The following is a 17,221-nucleotide window of genomic DNA, read 5'->3' as shown; positions in this document are numbered from 1 at the left end:
TGATAGGCTGCACTGGTGGGCACTGATAGGCACAGTTAAGGCACAGTTAAGGCAGCACTGATAGGCACAGATAAGGTGGCACTGATGGGCACAGATAAGGCAGTACTGATGGGCACAGATAAGGTGGCACTGATGGCCACTGATAAGATGGCACTGATGGGCCCTGATGGGTGGCACGGATGGGTGCACTGATGGGGGGCACGGATGGGTGGCACTGATGGGCACTGATAGGTACCACTGATAAATGGCATTAATGGACACTGATAGGTGGCACTGATAGGTGGCACTGATGGGCACTGATGGGTGGCACTGATGGGCACTGGTAGGTGACACTGATGGGCACTGATAGGTGGCACTGATGTGCAGCACTGTTGTTGAGGCACTGATTGTGGGCACTGATGGGTGGCACTGTGGGCACTGATGGGTGGCAATGTGGGCACTGATGGGTGGCGCTGGTGGGCACTGGTAGGCAGCACTGTTGCTAGGTGACACTGGCAGGGGGCACAGATGATCTGGCGGCAGCTCACCGTGATTGGGACTGATGTCCCTCTCACAGCCGCCGGTGATCAGCTTTTTTTTTCTCCTCACGCTGTCAGCACGAGGAGAAAAAAATAGCCGATTACCGCCTTTGTTGACATCACATGATGATGCCATTGGCAGCTGATCACGTGGTAAGGGGTCGGGATCAACCTCTTATTCCGATCTGTGATCCAGCGAGTCACATAGACTCGCTGATCACAGAGCGCACTGCAAAGCAGGTCCGCGATGTAGCTGTCATTCGGCTATAGCACAGATCTGAACTGGTTAACCACTGTGTGGAAATTTTTGCTGTGTGCTCTGGGTCATTGTCATGTTGGAAGATAATCCTTCTTCCCATTGACAACTTTGTGGCAGAGGGCAGCAGATTTTCCACAAGAATTTGATGGTATTTTGCCCCATCCATGTTTCTTCTATCCTGACAAGTGCTCCAGTCCCTGCTGCAGAGAAACCCCCTCATAACAGGATATTACCACCCCAATGCTTTACTGTAAGAATAGTGTTATTTGGATGGTGAGCTGTATTAGATTTCCATTAGACATATCGTTTGGTGTTGAGGCCAAATAATAAAATTTTAGTCTCATCTGACCACCTTAAACGCGCCTTGAAGAAGCCACTTGGAAAAAGATGTTCTGATCAGCTGAGACTAGAATTGAATAGAATGTTGCCTGTAGCAAAATGCCTGTCATTTAAAAAGTACCTGAGCTTCTTTTCAGGCAAACTGGAGCATTTTTGGCCCCATAGAGTTCAATGGAAACACCTGAAATTGTGCGGCATTAGTATTTTACAAGTGTTGCACATTTTCCAGGCAAACAGCACCTCTCTACCACTAATCTTCTCCCCCTAGTGCTTTCTATTGGCTAAAATAAAAACAAGTGAAGCTTGAACACACATGTAAAACACTTGTAATACACTTGTAAAATGCTTGTATATGTTTTCAGAACTCTCAAATAAAAACACCAGAAAATCGCTCTGCTCAGTTGTGAATACAGCCTTAAATGGAAATACAGCGATGATGTTCCCGGTTCATAAATATGTTGTAGTTTATATTTAAATCCTCATTACACCTCTAAGACTTCTATGAAATCCCACAACAAGTTGAAGGTGTTTTACAGCAGAAGACTTCTGGCTAAATATGAGCCTGTATACACTGGCAGACACTGATGGATCGGAAATCGTATAAAGTTTTAGGCCAGTTTGAATCGGCAACTATTTCTGCAGGATAAAAGCACTCCACTGTCCTGTGATTAATATCAGCAGTCGCGTGATTTTTCTGTTTGAAATCAATTCCAGCCCGAAGATGTACCTTCCAGTCCTCTCAGCGGTCATTAATGTAGGATGGATTTACAATCTAAGACTGTGTTTTGTGTGCTGTGGTGCTGCTTTGGCACACCACAGCCATATAGTTCATCACTTGCTTATCTCTACCTAGTTTCCAATTATGTTTTTAATCCACTCGATTACAAGCTTCTTGCAAACGCACGAGAAGTAAAGAAGGGGAAAAAAAACATATACATGCACACACAGAACAGCACGTTCCATCGGAGCTATAAAATCTCACACTAATCTTCAGGAAAGGCTGTGAAGATGACAAGCAAATGACAACATTTATTCAACGAAATAACGGCCCCAAGCATGTCTTAAATTTACAAGGAAATCTCACGATGTGTAAAAAAGGAGTTCAACCTTTATCTCTCTGCTATAAACTCATGAAAGGTACAAACCCATTAGCTATTTGTTTTGATGAACACTGCAGCTGCAGATTTTATTTTCCTTATTTATTTTTGGTAAAATCATTTTTCGAAAGCCTGCTTGGCTAGGCTCAGCAACAATGATTCTTTGAACAAACGAGGGCAGGGGAAGATAGCAAGTGGTATACAGATTCTTGTGCAATGGAGATGTTTTACAAGATTATACATACATACCATTCCAAGGATTTATCACACACTGGTAAGGATCTGTTTTCAATAGTTTATGTGAGAATGAACCTTTACCAGCAAATGTAAGAGAAGTAATCGTCAAAGTGGAATTAAACATTTTTGTATAAGCCCCCATACCCTCTCCAACATCTAGAGATAAAAATAAATCAAATATGACTCCGATATGAATTTTGATACTTGTAGCTACCGACCCACAATGCTCCTGTTTTGTTTACATCCTCTTTTTCTGAAATAGCTGATTACAGTACAGTGCCTACCCACATAGTTGCCAACAGTCCCGATTTTCCCGGGACAATCCCGATTTTGGGACCCTCGTCCCGGATGGAGGGTGTCCCGAATCGGGATTTTCCATAAGGAAAATCGGGAATGTTTTTTTTTGTTTTGGAACAGCTGGCTCCAGCAAAATGGCGGCCGGCGCCACCGCTCTATCTTCCCCCTAGTAACTGTCTTGTGTAGTGGAGAGAGGAAGGGGGCTCGATCCGTGCAGCCAATGAAGCGGCTGCACGGCCCCTCCCCTCTCCACTGAAGGAGAAGACAACTGCGACGGCGCGGCGTGTCTTGCCGAAACTAAGTTCCCCTGCCCAGTACTGCGCAAGCGCTGTGCCTGCGCAGTACAGGGGGTCCATATTTGCTGAGGGGAACTTTCTCGGCAGGCAGAACACTGGCCGGCCGCACCTGCACTGAAGTGGGGTGAGCGGGGAGTGAGGGGGGTCTGCACTTATAGAGGGGGGGCTGCATTGAGGGGGGGTCTGCACTTATAGAGGGGGGGCTGCATTGAGGGGGGGTGGCTGCACTAATTGAGGGGGGCTGCATTGAGGGGGGTCTGCACTTATAGAGGGGGGCTGCATTGAGGGGGGGTCTGCACTTATAGAGGGGGGGCTGCATTGAGGGGAGGGTCTGCACTTATAGAGGGGGGGCTGCATTGACGGGGGGGTGGCTGCACTAATTGAGGGGGGGTCTGCACTTATAGAGGGGGGCTGCATTGAGGGGAGGGTCTGCACTTATAGAGGGGGGGCTGCACTAATTGAGGGGTGGTTGCACTAACTGAGGGGGGGCTGCATTGAGGGGGGTCTGCACTTATAGAGGGGGGGCTGCATTGAAGGGGGTCTGCACTTATAGAGGGGGGCTGCATTGAGGGGGGGGTCTGCACTTTTAGAGGGGGGGCTGCACTAATTGAGGGGGCTGCACTAATTGAGGGGGGCTGCACTAATAGAGGGGGGCTGCACTGAGAGGGGGGCTGCACTAATAGAGGAGGGGGCTGCACTAATAGAGGGGGGCTGCACTAATAGAGGGGGGGTCTGCACTAATAGAGGTGGAGTCTGCACTGATGGAGGGGGTCTGCACTGATGGAGGGGATCTGCACTGATGGAGGGGGTCTGCACTGATGGAGGGGATCTGCACTGATGGAGGGGATCTGCACTGATGGAGGGGGTCTGCACTGATGGAGGGGGTCTGCACTGATGGAGGGGATCTGCACTGATGGAGGGGGTCTGCACTGATGGAGGGGGTCTGCACTGATGGAGGGGGTCTGCACTGAGGGGGTCTATACAGACTCTGCCGGGGGCACCTGATGCAAGGACAGACTCTGCCGGGGGCACCTGATGCAAGGACAGACTCTGCTGGTGGCAGACGACGTGGCTAGTGACACGCTCAGGGATCCCACTGATTCGGCATTATGGTGAGTTGAATGATTTAATTTTATATTACAATGTAATAATAGAAATAATGCGCTTCAATCATCCTGACACCATAACAACCATGGTGCCGGGATGATTGAAGCGTTAACACCTGGCGTTTGGAGTATCTTTATCTGCTGATTGTTAAACTTTCTAGAATACACATATTTCTATTGTGTAGGATCTGGGGTTGCTGTCCCGTCATTCCCCCTCTCCCCCTCTCCCCCTCTCCTTCTCCCCCTTTCCCTCTCCATCCCTCATTCATCTCAGACTCTAACCACACCCTCTTGTGCCACGCCCATTTAAGCCACGCCCACTTTTACGCGTGAGCCACGCCCATTTTTCACTGCTGCGCGCTTCGCGCGCCGCACTTGTCATTTTTTGCTAGGTCACGCCTACAAGCGAATGCCCCGCCCCCTAATTATTGCACGGCTCCGCCTACAGCCAAAAAAGTGTCCCACATATTTTTTTTGCAATGTTGGCAACTATGTACCCACAATACTGTGCCTACTTTTGTCTGCTGTATAGACTTCTGAAAGACTGCCTTCAGTTGGTCCATGGGATACTGTATGGGAGCCCATTAACGGAAACTGCCTAGCACATGTGCAATGAATAAACAAGATATTAACCTCTACCTTTGAGTTACATTTTCAGGTCAAATATATATAGATAGATAGATAGATAGATACAGGTATATGTATATATAATTTGTTTATGCAAGTTATTTTTTTAAATTGTATATATATATAGATATATATATCTATATATATATATAGATATATATATATGTATGTGTGTGTGTGTGTGTGATTACACCCCTCATATTTTTGTAAATATTTTATTATAGCTTTCATGTGACAACACTGAAGGAATGACACTTTGCTACAATGTAAAGTAGTGAGTGTACATCTTGTATAACAGCATAAATTTGCTGTTCCCTCAAAATAACAACACACAGCCATTGATGTCTAAACCGCTGGCAACAAAAGTGAGTACACCCCTAAGCGAAAATGTCCAAATTGGGCACAAAGTGTCAATATTTTGTGTGGCCACCATTATTTTCCAGCACTGCCATAACCCTCTTGGGCATGGAGTTCACCAGAGCTTCACAGGTTGGCATTGGAGTCCTCTTCCACTCCTCCATGATGACAATACTGAGCTGGTGGATGTTAGAGACCTTGCACTCCTCCACCTTCCATTTGAGGATGCCCCACAGATGCTCAATAGGGTTTAGGTCTGGAGACATGCTTGGCCAGTCAATCACCTTTACCCTCAGCTTCTTTAGCAAGGTGGTCATCTTGGAGGTGTGTTTGACGCTGAGCATGTGCACTCAACTTCTTTGGTTGACCATGGCGAGGCCTGTGCTGAGTGGAACCTGTCCTGTTAAACCGCTGTATGGTCTTGGCCACCGTGCTGCAGCTCAGTTTCAGGGTCTTGGTAGTCTTCTTATAGCCTAGGTCATCTTTATGTAGAGCAACAATTCTTTTTTTCAGCTCCTCAGAGAGTTCTTTGCCATGAGGGGCCATGTTGAACTTCCAGTGACCAGTATGAGAGATTGAGAGTGATAATACCAAATTTAACACACCTGCTCCCCATTCACACCTGAGTCACATGACACCGGGAGGTAAAATAGCTAATTGGGCCCAATTTGGACATTTTCACTTAGGGGTGTACTCACTTTTGTTGCCAGTGGTTTAGACATTAATGGCTGTGTGTTGTGACAGCAAATTTACCCTGTTAGCTGTACACTCACTACTTTACATTGTAGCAAAGTATAATTTCTTCAGTGTTGCCACATGAAAAGATATAATAAAATATTTACAAAAATGTGAGGGGTGTACTCACATTTGTGAGATACTGTGTGTATATATATATATATATATATATATATATATATATATATATATACATACACACTATATTGCCAAATGTATTACCACCTGCCTTTAAACACACATCACACATAAACTTTAATGGAATCCCAGTCTTAGTCCATGGGGTTCAATATTGAGTTGGCCCACCCTTTGCAGCTATAATAGCTTCAACTCTTCTGGGAAGGCTGTCCACAAGGTTTAGGAGTGTGTCTATGGGAATGTTTGACCATTCTTCCAGAAGCGCATTTGTGAGGTCAGGCACTGATGTGGACAAGAAGGCCTGGCTCACGGTCCCTGCTCTAATTCATGCCAAAGGTGTTCTATTGGGCTGAGGTCAGGAATCTGTACAGGCCAGTCAAGTTCCTCCATCCCAAACTCGCTCATCCATGTCTTTATGGACCTTGCTTTGTGCACTGGTGGGCAGCTATGTTGGAACAGGAAGGGGTCATCCCCAAACTGTTCCCACAAAGCTGGGAGTATGAAATTGTCCAAAATGACTTAGTATGCTGACTCCTTAACCACTTACCGACCTCCGCACTCTGATGTACGTCCCTTATTTGGGGACGGATATCGTTGTTATGGCAGCAGCTAACTGCCATAACCCTGGTATCCCCGTTTTCGGCCGGCGGTCGGCTACAAGATAAAAGTGGTCTCTGTGGCAGATTTGCCGCGAGATCACTTTTATCGGTGGTGGGAGAGGGTGCCCCCCCTCCCGCCGCGATCCAGTGCCCTTTGCTGCTTACCGGAGCCGTCGGCAGCGGCGGAGGCGATTGCGCCTGTTGCCTAGCCAGTGTCTCCATGACACTGCAGGGCGGAAGCGACGTCAAATCGTCACTTCCACCCATACATCTTAAAGGCACATTTTTTTCAATGTCTTTTCTTTTTTTATTGCATTTTAGTGTAAATATGAGATCTGAGGTCTTTTTGACCCCAGATCTCATATTTAAGAGGACCTGTCCTGCTTTTTTCTATTACAAGGGATGTTTATATTCCTTGTAATAGGAATAAAAGTGGCACATTTTTTTTTTTTTTAAACAGTGTAAAAATAAATATAATCATGTAAAATTAAAAAAAAAAAATGTTTAAAAAGCCCTGCCCGACGAGCTCGCACGCAGAAGTGAACACATATGTGAGTAGTGCCGCATATGAAAACGGTGGTCAAACCACACATGTGAGGTATCGCTGCGATCGTTAGAGCGAGAGCAATAATTCTAGCCCTAGACCTCCTCTGTAAGGCAAAACATGCAACCTGTAGAATTTTGTAAATGTCGCCTATGGAGATTTTTGAGGGTAAAATTTTGATGCCATTCCACGAGCGGGTGAAATTTTGAAGCGCGACATGTTGGGTATCAATTTACTCGGCGTAACATTACCTTTCACAATATAAAAAAATTGGGCTAACTTTACTGTTGTCTTATTTTTTTATTCAAAAAAGTTAATTTTTTTCCCAAAAAAGCGCACTTATAAGACCGTTGCGCAAATACGGTGTGAAAAAAAGTATTGCAATGACCGCCATTTTATTCTCTAGGGTAAATAAAGGATGGGGTGAATGGCGCTCCCTTTTAGGGGGGTGTGTGAACTCAACGTGCAACAGCAATACTATTTATAATATCTTTTTTATTGAAGGTTTTTCAAGAAAATAATTCACAATATTATACCATGCAAGGTATTTTCAAAAAATATTATCACAGTTCTGCAAGATTATTAACATATCTCCATAAGCTTTTAAATTAAAACCACAGCTTATGTCTAAACAATCGTAGATTGATTATAATCAAACAACCATATTAACACTCAATGTAGTAATAGATTGGAGACTATTTATCTCAAATTATATATGAGAAATAATAAAAAAAAATAAAAGGGATAACAGAAAAGAATACAATATTAACAAAGGAGGTTAGGACTCTGGCTCCTGTTGCATAGTCGTGAAAAAAAAAAAAAAAAAAAAAAGAGCAAGGGGAAAGGGAGTACACATAGACTTTTTCTATGTAATTTTCCTGAAACTAATCCAAGGATCCCATTGTTTGTAAAAACGGTTTGTGTTTCCCTGTGTATTTGCCATAATTTGTTCGTATTTGAAAGCCTCATCAATTTTCCTAGTAACATCACTAATATTCGGTGAGCTGTTAGATTTCCATTTGCTAGTGATTGTCAATCTAGCTGCCATCAGAATTTGTATCACTATTGGTCTGAGAGCAGGAGGGTATTGGTCTATGTGTATGCTTAAAATGGCTAATTCTGCTTCACCTTTCCTTATAAAGCCTGTAATTTTTGATATTAATTTGAATATTGCTCTCCAGAAGCTCCGCAAGTTTGGGCATTCCCATATCATGTGAAGAAGGGTACCCACTCTACCGCATCCTCTCCAGCATTCGTTGGAGCCGATATTGGAGAATTTTGCAGTTAGATAGGGGGTGTAGTACCATCTAAGTAGTAGTTTTTGGGTTGTCTCCCAGTATGCTGTAGATCTCGTGAAACTGTTATTGGATTTAATAGCTTCTAGCCATTGTTTTTCTGAGAAGGACATAGAGAGTTCTGACTCCCATTTTTGATGTGCTGGCAATTTAATGTATGATTCTTTTTGTTGTATTAAAGTATAGAATAAGGAAATTCCTTTTCTTGGGATAGATTTGTCGTTCCAGTATGCCCATGCCTTATGTGGAATTTTAATAGGTTGCATCTGGTGAGATTTTAGGAATGTTGTGATTCTTATGTACATGTAATAGTCAGATGTAGGAAGAGAGTATTTTTGGGCTAGAGTGTTGAAGGGAATTAATTTTTCTCGGTCGTACATATCTGAGATTAGGGTTATTCCTTTATGTTCCCATTGTTTTGTATTTAAATCTGTAATATGTGTGCATAATGAGTTAAGCGGGGTGGGAATTTCTGTAAGGTCTGTATTGTGTCTTACTTCAGAACAGAATTTCTTCCATGTATTTAGTACTAATTGTATGGTAGGGTAATTAGATTTGAGGCAAGTGTTTGAAAAAGAGTATGCTAGTAATGTGGATCTCAGAGAATTTGGGTTCATCCAGGCTTGTTCTATAGTGGCCCAATGTTTAGAGGACTGTGTTTGAAACCAATATTTTGTTTGATCTAGTATGGAAGCAGCGAAGTAGTCTCTTAAAATTGGGAGTCCCATTCCACCTGCCTTTTTATGTTTCGAAAGATAAGACCGCGAGCATCTCGGTTTTTTGTCTGCCCATACAAATTTATGTAGTTGCGATTGGGCTGTTGTAAAGAATTTTGCTGGTATAGAGATTGGAAGAGCTCTAAAATAATACAGTATTCTTGGTAGAATAAGCATTTTATATGCTGCCAGTCTTCCCATCCAAGACAAACAAAAGGACTTTAATCTATTTAGTTCTGGTTGGATGGAGGAAATGAATGGAGCTAGATTCACTTTAAATAGGTTGCTGCTTGGTGTCGTCAATTGGATCCCTAAGTATTGGATAGGTTTGTCTGCCCATGGATACGGAAAGCGTGATGATAGGGAATTACGTAGTTTCTCTTCTATGTTCATGGCAAGTAGGTTGGATTTGGAAGCGTTAACTTTGTAGTATGAAATTTGATTAAAGTGGTTTAAAATATTGTGTACTGTTTGTAAAGAGGTGCTGGGATTAGAAAGAGATAGAATCACATCATCCGCGAAAAGTGATATGGTGTGCGCCTCTTTGGAGATTTTGATACCTGAAATTTCTGGGTGTGATCTAATTTTTTCGGCTAGGGGTTCCATTAATAAAGCAAAAATGATGGGGGATAAAGGGCAGCCCTGTCTTGTCCCGTTGGTGATATTAAAACTATCTGAGAACATTCCTTCTGTGTATACCATCGCAGAGGGGTTGGTATATAGTGCTAGAATGGCTGAATTTATTTCCCCTGAGAAGCCAAACTTGTCCAAAACAAGTCTCAGATATCCCCAGTGGATCCTATCAAAGGCCTTCTCTGCATCTAATGATAGAAGCAGAGAAGGCGTACCCGAGGATTCCGCTGCGTGAAGTAGGTTAATAATTCTGCGTGTTGCATCTGGTGCCTGACGGCCTGGGATAAACCCAACTTGATCATGTTTAACTAATGTGGGCAGGAATTGTGCCAATCTGTTGGCTATGATCTTTGCGTATATCTTCAGGTCTACATTTAGCAAGGATATAGGCCTGAAGTTTTGTGGGGTGTCAAGAGATTTCCCAGGTTTGGGTAGAGTCACAATTGTGGCGGTTAACATTTCTGGGGGGAATGAGGATGTAGAAATGGCTGTTGCATATATATTAATTAGGTGTGGGCCTAGTATGGAGTGAAATGTCCGATAATATTCTGCTGAAAAACCGTCTGGGCCTGGCGATTTGTTGTTAGGGAGGGATAGAATTGTTTTATTTAATTCGGACATAGAGATTGGTGCGTTAATATATTGTAATTGGTCTAAATTCAATTTGGGCAATGATATAGAATCCAAAAATTTCTGGATCATCTCAGGGGATGGTTGGTGGTTTGTAGTGTCGTCTTTCAGATTGTATAGATTATTATAGTAATCTCTAAAAGCATTAGCAATATCTTTTGGATTGGATAACCTAATGCCTGTGTTTGGGTGGAAGATAAATGGAATTTTTTGTTTGATGGTTTTTTCCTTTACTTGATTTGCTAGTAATTTACCTGCTTTATTTCCCTGACTGTAATAATTTGCTTTCCATTTTTTAACTATATGTTTGTGTTGGGAGATAAGTAGTATTCTGAGATCATGTCTGAGTTGGTCTAATTGTGAGCTGGTTTTGGGATCTGGAGCTTTTTTGTTTATTGACTCTAGGTTTTTTATTTGAAGGAGTAGGTCATTTAATTTTTTGTTTCTTTGCTTTTTAGCTACACTGCTCATTTTCATGAGGATGCCTCTTATGTAGGCTTTATGACAATTCCAGACCGTAAAGGGATCTGGCACTGAACCGGTGTTATTTTTGAAGAACTCGTGTAGTTCTTTATTAATTGTATGTTTGTGGTCTGGATGTGAAAAAAGAAAGGTATCATTTCTCCATCTATTTGCTCTTGTCTCAGTGCGAGATCCCTCCACCATAATGGAAACCGGAGCATGGTCTGACCATGTAATATTGTGTACGCTGGACATACTAATATTTTGTAACAGAAATTTATCCACCAAAAAGAAATCAATTCTTGAGTATGTGCGATGTACACTCGAGAAGTAGGAATAATCCCGCTCTGTCGAGTGTTGACATCTCCACACGTCATGTAGACTTTCTGAGGCCATGAAGCGCGAAAGGGTCACTCTTTCCCGACTTTTCGGGGTCTCGGCCGAGACATCTAGAGTTTTGTTTGGAATAGCATTGAAGTCTCCACAAATTATGGTGTACCCCTCTCGCACCTCACGTACCCGTTTCCAAATTCTGTTCAACAAGGAAATTTGTTTCACATTAGGTAAGTAGACATTTACTATAGTGTATATTGTGTTGTTTACCTCACCAACCAATATAATATATCTACCCATTACATCTACATCCTTGTAGATCTGACGAAAGGAAATAGTGTCTTTGATGAGGATTGCCACTCCTCTCTTCTTCTTTGGGGCATTGGAGCAGATGATAGTGGGAAAGTTCTGATGGGAGAATTTCGGAGGTTTGGATGCCGAGAAGTGGGTCTCTTGAAGACAAAGAATGTCACTCTGTAGGAGTCGGGCTTCTTTCCAAAGCATTGATCTCTTTTGAGGGCTGTTCAGTCCGCGAACGTTAAACGAGGAGATTTTAAATCCCATGATGTTAATCTTGAGAAGTGGGTTTAGGAAATCCTTTTGGGTTGTTTGTCCTGTTGAAATGTGTATTGCAGTAAGATTGCTTGTGCGAAAGTTCTTTTAATAGTGAGCCAGAGTCCAAATGCTGTGAAGCTGTGAATGTATTCTTTCAGAGATTAATACGGCAAAATTGAAAAATCTCCAATTAAAATTAAAAAGAAAGAATAGTTCTTAACAAAGAAAAACTGTAACGATTCAACTGAATCTGGTGGGATATTATCCCGTAACTTCTCAGGAGCGAAAGGAGAACTGAATAACGTTCCACGGGCGCACCGGAGCACAACTTCGTAAATTGGTGGTTACTTGTAATTTTAGCCTCAGTCAGTTGCATCTTGTGGCCAGGTGTGAGAATGTAGACGTGGAGATGAGGCACTTGATGGTGGATCCTCCGCCTTGTCCAGGATGTTCCAGTCTTTCAGTAACCATATGCCATCTTCCACTGTCTGGATAGGGAACGTTTTCCCATCTTTTGTAATGAGCAGCTTTGCTGGATAGGCCCATCTATAAGCGATGTGGTGATTCCTTAACGGTTTGGTGATAGTGGCCAGATTCTTCCTTCTTTGCATTGTATATGCCGATAGATCAGTAAAGAAGGAGAGGCCTTGGATGCATGGTAGTGCGTTGTCAGAATTTCTCATGCATTGAAGAAACTTCTCTTTAGTTTGATAGAAGTGAATCCTTGCTATTGTGTCTCTTGGTAGATGATCAGGTAGATGTTTAGGTTTCGGCAGTCTATGAATCCTGTCTATAGATAGATCTGTCATTGTAGCGTCAGGAAGCATTTCTTGCAGGATATTCTGAAAGTAAGCGTTTAGGTCTGGTGGTTTTACCGTCTCGGGTATCCCCCTGATTTTTATATTATTTCTCCTCGAACGATCTTCGAGGTCGGCCATTTTGGACTTTAGTTGGTGTATTTCTTCGTCTTTTTCATTATGAGCATCAATCACTTCATTTATAGCACCCGCAAATTCTCCCATTTTGTGTTCTATATGAGTAACCCTATTGTTGACAGCTTTTAATTCTGTCTTAAAATGGCTTGTAAGGGTTAATATGTCCGCATGGAGGGTGCTACGGAGGGACACTAACATGTCCTTTAAGGTTGTGTCAATGACCGGCTGGTTTTTGGTAGGAAATTCCAGGATGGAGTCCTGGAGCTCCCTGGTGTCATTAAGAGATGTGTCTGTTTCTTCTTCAGCCATGTTATCTCCCTGCAGGTGTTGTTGTTTTGCTTTGACTGGGCTGGACGAAGAGGAAGATGTCTGGGAGTTAGTGTATTTCTCCTTGTGTCCCTTGTGAGAATGGGGTATGGAGCGCTGTGAGTTGCTGTTGTTGTAGCTGGAGAGCCTGCCACGCTCTCCGCCGTTATGCTTACCGGCGCCATCTTGGGACTGTGTGCTGTGGGGAAGCATGTAAAAGTCCGTCATTCTGCTGATCTTCCCGGTATCTTTTCGCTTCCTGGACATGTTCCCAGTGTGTGCCCGACCTGGTAGAGGCGAAAATCGCTGCTTTTAGAGGCTCTAGAGTCGCTCTATGAGCTCCGGTGTGCCCGCGGGTATCAGAGCTCTCTCACACTGCGGCCATTCACCTCGGCTGCTGGCCACGCCCCCGCAACAGCAATACTATTGAGATGATAAACACATATTGTAAATGACCCCTAATAAAAATGCCTGGTGCAAACTAATCATACAGTGAAAAAATCATACGGTGAACAAAAATCAGCAATAAAACCAGTTGGAATTATTTAAACCATCAGTAAATAGTTCACTGACACCAGCATATATTCTGATGTGATCTGCAGGGCTAAACTATTGTGCAGTCCATACAAAAAAAATATGCGTATATAAAAAACTGTTATTGCATAGAAAGTGAGAAAGTCTGCAATACTCCAAAGATTTGGTTTAGCAGAAAAAAATATGTTGCAAAAAAATTCCAAGAAATCTGGTGACAATCTAAACTCAACCCATCCCATTTAGTTTAGATGGACGCTTATGCTCCCCCACTCTCTAAGAGGGTTTATCTCTGGGGGAGGCTCCAGTTCATCCTGATTATCCAATCATGTCCTTCGCAGCAATGGAAGAAGGGAGGATCTTGCATGTCCGCTCGCTACATATACTGTGAGGTGTAGCAAGATGGCGCCACCTTTGAAAACGTCGATGATGAAATGCGTAAGACGGGGCTACGCACTTACGTCACTTCCGGTACGGAGCCAGGGAGCCTGAAACACAGCTGGACCGCACACTGCAAGGCGGATTTTCCTGGTATCCTGTTATTCCCTTTTGGGAAGTACTTTTGTTTTATGGGTATTTTAATAAAAGCATTTTATTTAAACATACTACACTATGGAGTGTTATCTCTTCATATTAGGACTTATCTCTGGAGATCCTTTCCCTGGATATGGTAACAGAGGCTGTGATGAACAGATGATCGATCCGAAAGTCTTGGGATAGTGGTACCAGGAGCTATTGCCAAATGGACCATAGGGAACTATCTGGAGAACTTCCTATGATATTCCATATTGCCTGTCACCCCTGCGGGGGTATAAGGAGCTGGTGAGTGGGGAGCCATATTTTTTTCTGCTAAACCAAATCTTTGGAGTATTGCAGACTTTCTCACTTTCCTTGCAATAACAGTTTTTTATATACGCATAATTTTTTTGTATGGACTGCACAATAGTTTAGCACTGCAGATCACATCAGAATATATGCTGGTGTCATATACTATTTACTGATGGTTTAAATAATTCCAACTGGTTTTATTGCTGATTTTTGTTCACCGTATGATTTTTTCACTGTATGATTAGTTTGCACCAGGAATTTTTATTAGGGGTCATTTACAATATTTGTTTATCATCTCAATAGTATTGCTGTTGCACATTGAGTTCACACACCCCCCTAAAAGGGAGCGCCATTCACCCCATCCTTTATTTACTTATACTGATTAGCCCGCTTGTGGGGTTATTAGGGGAGGCTGCATACCTTTTTCTCTCTCTTTCTTACCCCTAAGCGCGGAGTTTCTGTGTGTTTTTTTATTCTCTAGGGTGTTAGAAAAAAAACAATATATAATGTTTGGGGGTTCTACGAAATTTTCTAGCAAAACAAACTGTTTTAAACATGTAAACAACTAAATTCCAAAACAAGGCTGGTCCTTAAGTGGTTAAGAGTTCCTTTCACTGGAAATAAGAGGCCAAGTCCACCCCCTGTAAAATAACCCCACACCATGATCCCCCCTCCTCTAACCAGTGCACAAAGCAAGAATTGGAGCAGACTGTAAAGCAGGCCTTCTTGTCCACAGTAGTGCTTGACCTCACAAATGCACTTCTGGAAGAATGGTCAAACATTCCCATAGACACACTCCTAATCCTTGTGGAAAGCCTTCCTAGAAGAGTTGAAGCTGTTATAGCTGCAGAGGGTGGGAAAACTAATGCCCCCTACACACGATCGGACATTGCCCGGACATTCCGACAACAAAATCCATGGATTTTTTCCGACGGATTTTGGCTCAAACTTGTTTTGCGTACACATGGTCGCACAAAGTTGTCGGAATTTCCGCTCGCTAAGAACGAGGTGACGTACACCACGTACGACGACGAGACTAGAAAAGGCCATTTCAGAACCAAGCGCAGCACCCTTTGGGCTCCTTTTGCTAATCTCGTGTTAGTAAAAGTTTGGTGAGAGACGATTCGTGATTTTTCAGACTCGTGGTTTTCAGATCGTTTTCTGCTATTCAGTTTGTGCTTGTGGGTTTGTATCTGCTCTTCAGTGCGTGCAAGCAAGCTACGCGTGACTTATCTGAGTCATTGTGTTCTTGTTCGTTCATTAATGTTTTTCAGGTCGCTCTTCACAGGCCTTGCTGTTCTTCAGTGCGTTCTGTTACTTCGTTCTGAGCAGTCGACCGTTTTGTAGCCATGTTGTGTATACGTACTCCTCGTAGAGTTCGTGCCGTGCGTGGTTGTGGTGTTGGGGTCCTGACCTTGACACAAGTCCAGTCCATGAACAGGGTGGGGAGGAGTTCATGGACCAAGAATTGGTTGCTTCAGTGTGACCAGTTCTGTCATATGCCTTTGCTCCGTGAGATCCGTGAGAATAATCCTGATGATTTCAGGAACTTTCTCCGGATGACGGACCCTGTATTTCACCGTTTGTTGGCTTTGCTGACCCCCTATATTAGCAGGCAGGATACCTGCATGAGGCAAGCCATCACTCCGGAGCCACCCTGCGGTACTTGGCGACGGGGAGAAGCCTGCAGGACTTGAAGTTCTCGACAGGCATCTCCCCCCAGGCTCCTGGGATCATTATCCCAGAGACCTGTTCTGCCATCATCCAGGTCCTGCAGAAGGAGTATATTAAGGTAAGATTTTTATCCTTTAATATCACATTTTATTGTATATAATGTTTGCTAATATATTGTATTTCTTTCCTCATTCCCTAATTACCATGATTGTAATATTCTGTGAATGTTCCCTTTGTCCTCATGCATGATGGATTTTTATGTAATTATTTTTGTTGTCCTTCATACATATTTGCCTTCACCTACCTCCCCAGCATGGTCTCCTGCCCTATATTCACCTCATGTAGTCACTTAACAATGTATTTTATCAGCTCCATAGTAGTGCTTTACCCCAAACACCCCTAAAATGTTTTGAAATGTGATTGGTGCTTCAAATTCAGGCAGAGTGCCAGAGGCTTTTTTTGGTGGGTCCCCAAATCATTTTGAACCCTCCCTCCCCCCAACTGCTAAGTCAGCTGATACCAATTCTCTATCTATCCTCAATCATCTATCTGCTGACTTTGCCAAACCCATACACACTATACCCATCTCTTCTGTGCTCAGATTTATGGATGAATTCCCCAAAGCATGTAGTGCAAGGGCCTGCCTGTATACTTTCAAATGGTACTGTTTAAAGTTTTGGTATCCTATTATTATCTTGATAGGTAATAGTAGAATGTCCAAATGTGCTAAAATGTGTACAGTGTTTATTTATATCTTTGTATTATGACACTTCTTACCTGTCCAGTGGGCTGCCAATAGTATAACTAAGGAGGGTCTGTTCAAAGTAATACACATTATATAGGCATTCATGTCTCAATGAAGTGGAGAGGGTTACCTGTCCAAGAGCCCCCCCCCCCCATAATGTTAGAAATGGCCCATGAGAGGGGGGATCTGATAGGTGTACCTTATACTTTGGTCTTTAAAAATTCCCATAAATAAATGGTATCTTGATGTTGGCCAAGAACGTTTGTGTCTAATCTGCTTTCCATGATTATGTGCAAAAAGACTAATTTTCTTTTGTTTTACTCCACAGTTTCCTTCCACGCCACAGGAATGGCAGACTGTGGCCTCCCACTTTGCCCAGAAGTGGGACTTTCCTAACTGTGGAGGGGCAATTGATGGGAAACACGTCCA

The sequence above is a fragment of the Aquarana catesbeiana genome, linkage group LG03 (assembly GCF_042186555.1).
Source record: "Aquarana catesbeiana isolate 2022-GZ linkage group LG03, ASM4218655v1, whole genome shotgun sequence".
NCBI classification, from domain to species: domain Eukaryota; kingdom Metazoa; phylum Chordata; class Amphibia; order Anura; family Ranidae; genus Aquarana; species Aquarana catesbeiana.
Note: the sequence above shows the minus strand (reverse complement) of the source record.